At 41.3% G+C, this 11,992-nt stretch overlaps 1 protein-coding gene across 2 annotated transcripts in view; it reads left to right on the top strand.

Annotated features, from left to right (window-relative positions):
• The first annotated feature begins 337 nt into the window (after positions 1–337).
• wdr91 (WD repeat domain 91) overlaps positions 338–11,992 on the top strand; it is a 57,370-nt gene continuing 45,715 nt past the window's right edge. The window contains exon 1 of one of the 2 annotated variants that reach the window (XM_034120237.1): positions 338–536. The gene's annotated coding sequence lies outside the window, so the exon portion shown is untranslated. The remainder of the gene's footprint in view (positions 537–11,992) is intronic. The other variant, XM_034120236.1, reaches the window with a different exon arrangement.

The following is an 11,992-nucleotide window of genomic DNA, read 5'->3' as shown; positions in this document are numbered from 1 at the left end:
GTTTTATATTAAAGTTAAAGTTGTTAAGTATATATTATATTAATTGTATTAATGTACTTTCTATTGTTATGCTCTGTTAATTGCAAGTATATTTCAAGTAAGTAATCATGATTATGCGTTAATTATGCGGCAGTTTTCTCTCACAGGATTTTCTGAGTTTTATTAGCAAAGTTTTAAATATATATATAATATTTAATGACATTCGGGATTCACACACTCAGCATGCAAACCCAAACCAAAGCAGATAAAGATATTTGCACATGTCGCCGCCTGAGGGCACTGCGCCACCCTAAACTGTGTGTCACATGACTTGGTCACATGACCGCTGGGGAACCACAACAGGAAGAGAGTGAACATACTTCACATCTGGTTACATTAGATGTAAGAGCAGCACGCGCTCTCCTGTAACTTTAGTCTTTATACAGTAAAGCTGCTTCTGTGTTCCTGAAGTCACGTTCCTGAATCAGGGCGCACGCGCTGTTCTCTCCAGGAAGAAGCCCCCCCCCCCTCCCAAGAAGATATCTGGATTAACCGAGGTACGACCCATTAACACATTATTTAAGGCCTTTCTTGAATAAATGCTATGTAAAAGTAGTTTCAACAGATATGTTAAGTGTTATTCAGATTGGTCAGAGTAGCCTATATTTAAACCGTTCTTTGCTCCTCTGAGTGATCACTTCCGTTTGGTTAAATCTGTTTTTAGCGACGTTACTAATATAGGCTTGTTTCATGGATGTATAATCAGAACGGCTTGTTTGAGATGAGCTGCGGCTCGCCTCGAAAGTAGACGAGAATAGCTGATTGCAGCCGGGGGAGGTCTCAAAAAGCTCGCCTGTAGTCGGACAGCTCGGAGTCGGCTTGACTCGGTTTGCATTTATAAAGAATGCACAAATGTGTTTAATCGTTAAAGGTGGGGTAGGTAATTTTGGAGAAACCAGCTCGAGTGTGCTAGAATTTGAAAATACACAGCCGGAAAAAATCTGCCACTTCCTTACAGAGCCCCTCCTCCAACACACACGAACGCGCACATGACCAATGAGAGCACGAGATAAGTTTGTGCACAGATGGAAGGCTGACAGGCAGGTAGGCCATCCAGTTATTTTAGCCGGGCCGGCTAAAATGATTGGTCGTGCTTTTTACAGTACTACGGCTTCCACAGATGACATTTTTTTATGGATTTTTTGTCAAAGCACTTAAGATATTCATTGCTATCGGGATGTTAAGAGCATTCCATGGAATATAACAAAAAGTGTATCTCGAGCCGGTTTCTCAAACCACCTTTAATGTCAGATATGTACTAAGTAAATACATTTGTTCCTGCTCAAGATTAGATTCAACGTTATTGTTATTGCACAGATTACAGGTACTGAGACAACAAAATGCAGTTTAGCTTCTAACCAGGAGTGCAACAAGCAGTAAAGTGAAAAGTAATGTACACAATCTACAGAATAAAATATAGAATGAATTGAATGATGCATAAACAGTGAGGGGTATGAATACACTAGATCTACACAGTAGCCTATGAGCAGTAGGCTATGAACAGTATTAACAGTGTGTATGAATATGCTAAGATATATGAAGTATGAAAACGGTAAGCAGTGCAAGTATAGTATGAAATATATAGATATTCATTTAATGATGATAAACATTGTGGAACAATGATGAAAAATGTGAATGGAAGTGGCAACGTAAAACTGACACTAAACAACAACAAACTTTTGCGCATGCTCTGTGAGCGCTCATACGGGTTCTTCTGCTCTGATAGCCAGGCATGATGGGTAATCTGTGACGTTTTATGGAAGCAAACAAGAGACAGAGGCCGTTTCTCAATCGCGAGGATGCTGGCTTGGTAGCACAGCCGAGCATCTTGCTTCAGAAGCAAGGCAAGAATACTTCCTGGCATTCGGAAAACGAAGAGTGGAACAGGCTAGCAAGTGTGCAGGTGTGCGTCATATGAGAGGCCCCGCCTTACATCTTCCGCCACAGATTTGGGGAAATTGGTCCATGCGCAAAGCATTGTGGGGATTTTAAGGACGCGAAGTCTACCCATGTGCAGCCTCGAAATTTCCCTCAAACCAAGGACAAGGCCTCGGTGGAATTCCAAGTATGCTGGAGATTGGAACAGTCCTTCGGCGGCACTCGATGACGTAGCATCCTTGAAATATTGGCTTGGAAGCCAATATCCTCGCGATTGAGAAACGGCCAGAATGATTTGAATTTGATCAGACACCGAATTTGAAAATCATGTATCTGAATTTCTTTGCTCCGAATTTACCGATGTGAAATAAAAATCTGAGATATCTTGATACGCAATTTCAAAAGCTGAATTTCTATGTATTTGTTTCAGTGTTCACAAATTCAGTTCTAAAAATTAAAGTTAAAAAAATTCGAATGGTCAAATTCAGATCCCAAAAATTAAAGTTAAAACAAATTAGAATGGTCAAATTCGGTGCTTAAAATTCGATGTCAACAATTTCGAGGGAGCATCATCCGGGCTACCCAGACAGGATAAGCAATCGAGCCTGAATGCAATCGAACCGACTTCTGGCCTATCAGAGCACGGCTTTGTCAGTCATGTGATCAAAACAACCCAGGAGAAAGATGACGGAGAACAGCGGGGTAAGTAGTCAGTTTGTGCTGTTTATTTTACAAGCAGTGAGGGCTCGACAGCATTTGAATCTTACATTAGCTAGCTAAATGAGTGATATAGCCTTGTGCCTTTCTGTCAGTAAGCTCCGTAGTTATCATTAATTTAAAGTGGCCCTATCATGCTATATTATAATAATATAGTGTAGGACAGGGGTCACCAACCTTTTTTAGGGTGAGGGCTACTTTAAAAAAATAAAACAAGTCGGGGGCTACTTTTACTCTTTTGCAGTGTATATATTTAGCACATTTTAACATTATGATATGCTGACCTTTAACCTTTGTGTGCTGTTTGGGTCTGTGGGACCCACTTTCAGTGTTTACTAAAAGAACATGTATGCAATTTAATTATTTTAACCTGCTTTATTTGGGGGTGGACCTCACCTCCTCTAGGGGGTCCACACCTCCTCTAGGGGGGTCCTCACCTCCTCTAGGGGGGTCCTCACCTCCTCTAGGGGCATGCACCCCCGGGAAGATTGTTTTTAAATGTTGAAGTGAAATGCATCAATCTGGTGCACTTTGAGCACAACATGAATTGATGGAAACAGCTCTCAACACTCAGATGAAAGAGAGCTGTATACTTTTCAATAATCCAAACATCTTTAGAATATGATCACAACCAATAACAAATCATTTAAACTTGTTTATTCTTATCTTTTGTTAGCTAGTTAGCATTCTTTCTTTTTATTTATGCTTATTTTACTAATCACTCCCCTTTCAAACAGTTTTTTGTTTTTTTTACTGTCCTATACACATTGGAATGATTTCTTACTTTATCTATATTAAATAGATAAAGGTGTGCTCTCCCTAGCTCTCTCTCTCTCTCTCCCTCCCTCCCTAGCTCTCTCGCTCGCTCTCTCTCTCTCTCTCTCTCCCTCCCTCCCTAGCTCTCTCGCTCGCTCTCTCTCCCTCTGTCTCGCTCGCTCACAGAGGCTGTATGCTCATCCGTGGCGATGATCCCGCCTGACGGTTTTCAAAGTAACGTTACGATACATAACGTCTCACTTCGGTTAGTTAAGTCAAATTGACTTGGTTAAAGGGGGTGTAAGAACATCCATAAGTTGTTAGAAGTAATCGTGGTTAATGTAGTTTTCAGATAATTTACTTCAGTAAAAGTAGACCATGCTACACTATACAAATACTCTCTTACAAAAGCCCTGCATTTAAACATGTTAATGTTACTTTAGTAAAAGTATGCTAGTATAATCAGGAAAGTGTTGTTAAAGTATTTAAAGTAGACACAAGTTATACTATTATATTATATCATTTGTTTTTTTATTAGGGCCCGAGCACGGAGCGCTAGGACCCAACGGCGTCCTAGCACGAAGTGCGAGGAACCTATTGTTTTCCTACGTATTCCTATTATTATTTTTCTGCTGGCGTTTCCTGTTTTTGAGGCCTTTAGGACGCTTACAAAGTTGTATAATTTTGCACGGACGCCAGGACTGGTGAAAACTACAATATTCTGGAGTCTGTCAACCTGCTCACTAGCGCCACCTATCAAAATCCCATTTCGGAATACATTTACAAAGTCGCACCGTAACTCTGAATGACCTGACATTTTGCACACATATCCGGGTGGACCTGCTCTACAAATAATCCTCTTGGAACCCTAAGCTCCGCCTACATTATTTTAAATTTAAATTAGCATAATGTTCAAAACAGTTAAATATTCACTTAAATTTCAGTTTTTCAACACCAAACTTCGTATACAGCATCGGTGGCGGGTCAGACACATTACCGTAGAAAATGAGCATGTTAGGACGATAAATATTGCCGCTGTCAATCAAAACGTACTCGCAAAAAGGCGGGGCTTAGAAAGAAATGCTCATAACTCATCAATAATGTATCCATATATCACAGATTTTGGTGGATAGGTTCAGTCTGTCTTAGGGAATAGGCACACTAAAGCATTTTCATTTTGGACTATAGGGGGTGCCAAAAACACCTCCAATTTATAACTCAAGAACGGATGGACGAATTATTATTATTTTTTTTACACATACTCTGGGGGTGACTACGAACTCGGATTTAAAGTGTGGCAACAAATTCAGAATGTGGGCGTGGCCTATACATTTTTTTTTAATTGCGATAGCATAAAATGAGCTTCGGACGCAAAACTTGGGACACACGTCAGAGCCCACGACCTTTTCGAGAATGTAAAAAAGAAACGTAATTTTTCAAAAAAACTGCTCACTAGTGCCCCCTATTGTGTGGTAGTCACATATAGTTTCTCAGAACTTAACGAATTTTGGCACAGACATTCCTCATGGAATTGCGGACATATTTGTAAATAGCTTCCATTAGCCCCGCCCCCCAGGAAGTCGGCCATTTTGAAAAATGTGCGTTTTTCATGCATTTTAAGCACATTCTTGCGAACTCCTCCTAGGGGAATGATCGGAAAAATTCTAATCCAAGACAAGTTCAGCCCCTATCCAATATGATACTTAATTGCGGAGCTCATTTTTGAAAAATCACTCGTGGAGGTCGTAAGCTAACAGCGAATACACCATTTTTGACGATTTACATGTCGGAAATTGCTCCAAACTTCTCGCATATAGTTTTTCCGATATTCACGAAACGCTGTATACACATTGCTATTATGATTGCACACATATTTCAAATTGCTTTTCATTAGAAAGCTGGCCATTTTGAAAAATGTGCGTTTTTCATGCATTTTAAGCACATATTTGCTAATTCGTCATAGGGAAATGATCGGAAAAATTCCAATCTAGGGCAACTTAAGCGCATATCCAATGTGATGCTACATTGCGAAGGAATAGTTGATCGCTTGAACATGGAGCTCTTAAGCTAACGGAGAATGTACCATTTTTGACCATTTATATGTCAGATACTACCTTAAAGGGGACCTATCATGCAAAATGCACTTTTGTACGTCTTTTATACATGAATATGTGTCCCCGGTGTTCCAGGGAACTCACCAAGTGTCAGAAAACACAACCCTCTCTATTTTCCTCCATACCCAAATCTCTAAAAAAGGGGCTGCAACGGATCTGATAAAAACTGATCCAGATTTGAACACTGTCCTGACGTCAGGACAGTGGCGCTACGGCTATTGGGCCAACTCCACCAATCAGGAGGAGACAGCCACGGCCATTGCAGTTCGAAAGCGCTGGAGACGCTGTAGTACATATGCCAGGCCTGTAGATGGTGCTGTTCTCACAGAATCAGCCCTTGCAAAAACAGGGGTAAAAAAGTCCAAATTGAGCGAAATGAGGTATGGCTAAAATGCATGATCTGTTTGGTATTTTGAAAAAAAAAAAGTATAAATATGCCTTTTATATAGGTATGGTCCCACACTATCTTATTATAATATAGCATGATTGGTCCACTTTAAAGGGCCCATGTCATGCTTTTCCGGTTATTACCCGTCCCCTTGTGTGTTATGAAGGTTTTCATGCATGTAAACGGTGTGCAGAGTCACAAACCCTCAAAGTACACCCTGTAGCGAGTAAAACTCTAACACAGAAAATACCTCCCCAAAACGCCTCGTTGGAGATACGTCATTGTCCATTTGATTCTTCCATTTCGTTCCGGGTACGGCATGATGTCAAGCCGTACCCGGAACGAAATGGACCAATCCGTGGAGCCGTTACGTTACGTCCGTGGAGCCGTTACGTTAAGCCCCCGCTGATTGGTCCAAATTGACCAATCCACGGACTTCCTCACACACACGTCTGTGTTCAGGGAGAAGGCAGCTCAGCTGATTTCTCCTCCCTGGCTGCAGGCTGATAACAGACAGTTGGGATCGCGGCAAAATTCTCTCTGCAGACCCATTCTCACAGCGTTTATCAAACTTTTTCTTACTCAATATCAAGCCACACTTATTGTTTTTACTTCGGCTGTGACTTTGTGTGTGCTCAGGATGAGTTTGGCTGTGTATCGCTAACAAGGAAACAACACCTCCACGGAGCTCAGCGCGATTCACAACGTCCCGACCAATCAGAGCACACTGTGCTCACAGGGAGGGTGGGGGCTGGAGCTATTGGAGCTACAACGAGCCGTTAAAGGCAGAGTGAAATTCAGTGAATACACGTAGTTTACAGAGATGCTGTATGAGAAACCAATGTGAGTTTGGAAAAATGCACAGTATAAATCTATTCTAGTATACCTCAACAATGGAATTATGATCAGTGGAAATGGCCATGACATGGGCCCTTTAAGCTACTGAGACCCGCCTGTCTGCCCGGCACATCAACTCTCACACATACACACAAACAGACACACACACACACACACACACTCACTCACTCACTCACTCACTCACTCACTCACTCACCTACTGTTTGTCCAACGACGCCCTTTGCTGGCGGCATATTCATTACAACAGACACCTATAAACTCCATAACCCTAACCCTAACCCTACTGTTTATTTGTAGATATCTCCTAAAGCCTACAAATAAAGTGTGAAATGTAGGCCCGTTACATATATTATTGAGCGATATATATTATACACACTGTTCTGCTTTCTGCACTGACCTCAGCAGCTGTTCTCACTGTAAACATCGCGTCACAATGAAAGCAGTTGTATTAAACAAATAAATAGCCTAACATCCAGGGGAGATGTGATTAGTGAATAAACACGGACGCAAGGGCCCGCTCATCACTGCGCACACTCCTGTGACCGCAGTTTTAATTATTATTATTACCCATGCAAGAGTTGACTTAACTGTTGTAGTTGGAGCTCATTTTGAACAATGAGCTAACTAATGATTACTTTCATAATGGTTTAATGTGCTGATTATTTTCTACATTAATAGATGAACGTCTGGTTTGTTCAAACTTTCAAAATAGTAGGACATGCTGTCATAAGTCCGAAGTGACACCTTTACAATGTTAAAGCTGTTAGATAAATGTAGTGATGTAAAAACTAAAATAGTGTAGTGGAAAAGAGATAAGATTTTAAAAACATGTTACTAAAACAAAATCTCTTGTTTTGGACTGACAATAATGATTCAAGAAATAGTAGATAAATAAATAAATATACACACATCCATCTGTGTGCATTTGTTGTGGATGGAACACAACAACTGGTGCTCTTACCTGTGATGCCTCCTCCAAACATTATAACCAGGCTGTATCATTCAAACTATAAGTAACAGTTCTAGCTACTTGACTTTAGACAAACAATTCAAAAGACAAAATCAACACAATTTATTGAAGGACCAATCTTTATTTTAGGGTGCCTCTTCTTCTTTTTTTAAATTTTTATTAAACTCTCAGATGTGAGATATTAGTAATACAGTAATAGCATTGTCAATCTAAAAAAACTGAGCAACTCAACAGTTAAAGGTGGGGTAGGTAAGTTTGAGAAACCGGCTCGAGATACACTTCTTGTTATATTCCATGGAATGCTCTTAACATCCCAATAGCAATGAATATCTTAAGTGCTTTGACAAAAAATCCATAAAAAAATGTCATCTGTGGAAGCCGTAGTACTGTAAAAAGTACGACCAATCATTTTAGCCGGCCCGGCTAAAATAACTGGATGGCCTACCTGCCTGTCAGCCTTCCATCTGTGCACAAACTTATCTCGTGCCCTCATTGGTCATGTGCACGTTCGTGTGTGTTGGGGGAGGGGCTCTGTAAGGAAGTGGCAGATTTTCTCCGGTTGTGTATTTTCAAATTCTAGCGATCTCGAGCTGGTTTCTCCGAAATTACCTACCCCACCTTAAACTTTATATGTCTTATTGTCCAAAGCATCTATTACACTATTTTTTCCCCTCTCATATTGACAGAATGGATGATTAGAGACTTTGGGGGAAACCTCAGCTTTATGATCGTCCAGTCTGTTGGTTTGGCCGGAGAGGACTGAGGGTCTTTCCTTGCGAGGAGGACCAGGCCTGAGGGAGAAGGACCTGCACCAGCTGCACCTACAGAATTTAGCCCATGCTGGGCATAGCTGTTACCACCTGCACAGGCCTAGTCTGTCACTTTATTTGACAAAATGTGTTTACTTAATCAATTAACAGGTTAACATTTAGTGTAACTTATGTATATTATTTCGTTTTTATTTAAAGGAATTGATGTGATGGTTCATCCTTGATAACTTTTAGTTCACATTTCAATAAATTGTATTTGTATTTGCACTCCTTTTGTCTGTTATTCTTACTGAAAATGTTAAATTACACATTCACATCTGACTGAAGATTGGCACCATTTATTTGTGATGTTGCAAACTCTGCGGTACAAGGCACAGGTGTTGTGAAGCTCATAAAGAGAAAATGGTGAAGCAGGCCTGTCCTTTCCTAACAGAAATATAAAAAAACTGAAGATATTATTTTTTCATTTAATCGTTTATTTGAACCGGGACAGTGCACATTAATGAACATTTTAAACAAAATAATGCTTTTAAATGTAAATGAGCCGGATTTGAGCTTTGAGCTAGTTTCCATCCATAGTCCCGTATTGCAGAGCAAGTGTGTTATTTAAGAAAGATGTGTGTTTGTTAGTTTAGGGGCTATAGATATAATTTTTTTTCGTCCCGAATGTCCCGATGGCCAGTCCGCCACTGGCTCTGTGTGTGTGTGTGTGTTCTGAGTGTTTTGGCACATTTCCACTACAGCGCAGTTTAAGCGTGCCGTGCCGTGCCGTGCGCGGCCCGTTTTTGGTTGCGTTTCCACTTGGCGTAGTACCGGCTAGCGGGTGCTATTTCACAGTTTTTCTGGCCCCATAAAATCGAGGTTCTTAGCGGGCCAATAACCAGGCTGAGTCGGGCTGAGTATGCTAAACTAGAGAGAGAATCGCTGGCAAGGGGGCTACAACTACAACAAAATGAACATATTTGACCGTGATTTAATTGTAATACACGTTTCAAAATGATGCCGAAGTAACAACATACTGATACCGGTTAGTAAAAACCATGAATTAATGCTTTGACAAGTCTGCAGACTGACGGCAGGCGAAAAACCTTTTAAAATGCGTGTTTTCTAAATGGAGATCGGCTAAGCTAACACAGTATATGCTCCGACCGTCCACATTCACAACAACGGCCTATACAGACATAAATAAAGCAGCGACTGTATTCACCATGACACAGACAGTATGTGATTTGTACTTGTTTAACTTTTGTCTAGTTTCTGAACAGATATGAGGAGCTGTGAGCTTGAGTGCTAACAGCTAACGGCTGATGTTGTTTTTCTGTGGTTCGCATTGAAGATGACATCACGGCTCCGCCTACACTGCGTTACTATAGTTACTGCCCCAGCTACTAAACTGTAATGGAATCGCAGCATAAAGTGAGCCAGTCCTAACAAGGCCTAACTATACCGTACTAAGCCGAGCGAGGCCCTGCAATGGAAATGCGCCATTTGTTTCCCTTTTAAAACAGCTGCGGGCAGCAGATAGCCTACTCTGAGAGTCACGGACATTAATTCATAGATCAAAGCAGACTGGCTTACAGAATCTCCTGTTTTGCCAATCCGGTGCTTAAACAAATAGCTCTACAGCCCTGGCCGAAATGTCCTTAAAATGAAGTCTGAGTTCGAAATATATCTCAAATAATGTATGCACTGTAATTTCCCCACATAAACATAACAGTCTCCAATGAAATGGTTATCTCCTGTGTGCTCCACTTCCTACTTGGCGCACCGGTAACTTTCTCAACAAAAAAAAAGTCGGGATAACGGGTTAGTTTCTCGTGAGCATGAGATACTAGCCCGAGATATCATGCCCTACCGGGCACGTTTCAGGAGCATTTCAGAAGCGGAGCGTCTTGCGTGCCGGCTCGCAGTTTTTGTTGATTTGGGCATATTTCCTGGACAGGCTACGTTGTACAGACAAAGTTAATAATAACTGTAATATTCCAGTTATAAACGACATGAATCAAAGATATGTTGCTGTATTTTAGTGGTAAAAAAATGCATTCATCATCATAATTATTCTATATATATATATATATAATTTACACAGTGCCTGTAAACCGGAGGAGAACGCTGGCATTTCTCCTCCTACTTGAAAGACTACGGAGGGATAGGGTCTGCAAAATTAGTTTATTTTTGGGATTGACTGGATTCTCTGACGGGTCCACTTCCTGCCCGGCGCCTCTGCAACGCCTCGCGTCGAAAATAGACTTGCATCCTATTTTGAGCCGAGCCCAGCGCCGAGACGCTTCTGGGACGCTTCTGAGCCGTAATGCGGCACGTCTGGTGGAATAGCACCCATTGACTTGAGTGGCCGCGATCTTGGCGGCGCAGCCGTAACGCGGCCGTAACGCGACGCAGACGGACCCGGTGGAATCTAGGGGTTAGCATTATGGTTGCACTCAAAGGGCCGGTTGTACATTTCAATCTCAATCTTTATTTATTTATATTGCACATTTAAAACAACCTCAGTGACCAAAGCGCTGTACAGGGAACAAATATAAAATAACACAATAGGAGTAAAATAATAAAACAATAATTAAGAACAAGATAAAAAGCACAATAACTAGAAACATATAAAAACACATACAACTATCAATATGTTATGTTCAACTAGTATTAAGACTATATATAAATACATATATAAATATTTAATATATATAATATAATGTATTATATTTAGGGCTGTCAAGTTAACGCGTTAATAACGCGCTAACGCCACTAATTATTTTAACGCGATTAACGCATGTGTATTTTTTGTCCTCGGCCGCCCCGTAGTTTCAGAGCGCATCGAGTTTAAAATACCATCTACAAGCTGATGCTGACAGCCCCGCTCCTGCCGCCCGCTTGTGGCAGACCACACTTCCACGCTCACCAGCAGGCCCGGACTGGCCATCGGGAGGACCGGGAGGGAGTGTGTATGTGTGGCTCGACTCGCGCGAGCGAGGCACACCTTACGTGTTGTTGTTGTTAGCATCTGGTGCTAGCTAGCTGCGCTAACGGATCTGGAGCTGTTTCAATGACATTTCGCCGACAACTGCGCCGAGCACTTGACTTTATGCAGGTAGCCAGTCAGCGCACTCAGCACGGATAGTACGCGCAACATGATTGCAGCGTCCAGGTAGCACACGTTCGAGCATATATGCCTTGAGCGGCACATAGCTCCAACGATCGATCCATCACACACACACACACACACACACACACACACACACACACACACACACACACACACACACACACACACACACACACACACACACACACACACACACACACAGTATTATTGTATGAGAGAGGTTCCAGGTTGAATTGAGGCGAATATTTGTAATGTTCAGAGGTTGTTGTGTTTAATATTCATGAGAATATTTGTCATTGTTCAAATGATAATAAACAAACATATAAAGCATATTTGTCCACTCATATGTTGATAAGAGTATTAAAAACTTGAAAAATATCCCTC

The sequence above is a fragment of the Trematomus bernacchii genome, unplaced genomic scaffold, assembly GCF_902827165.1.
Source record: "Trematomus bernacchii unplaced genomic scaffold, fTreBer1.1, whole genome shotgun sequence".
Classification (NCBI taxonomy): domain Eukaryota; kingdom Metazoa; phylum Chordata; class Actinopteri; order Perciformes; family Nototheniidae; genus Trematomus; species Trematomus bernacchii.
Note: the sequence above shows the minus strand (reverse complement) of the source record. Positions and strands in the feature narration are given on the sequence as shown.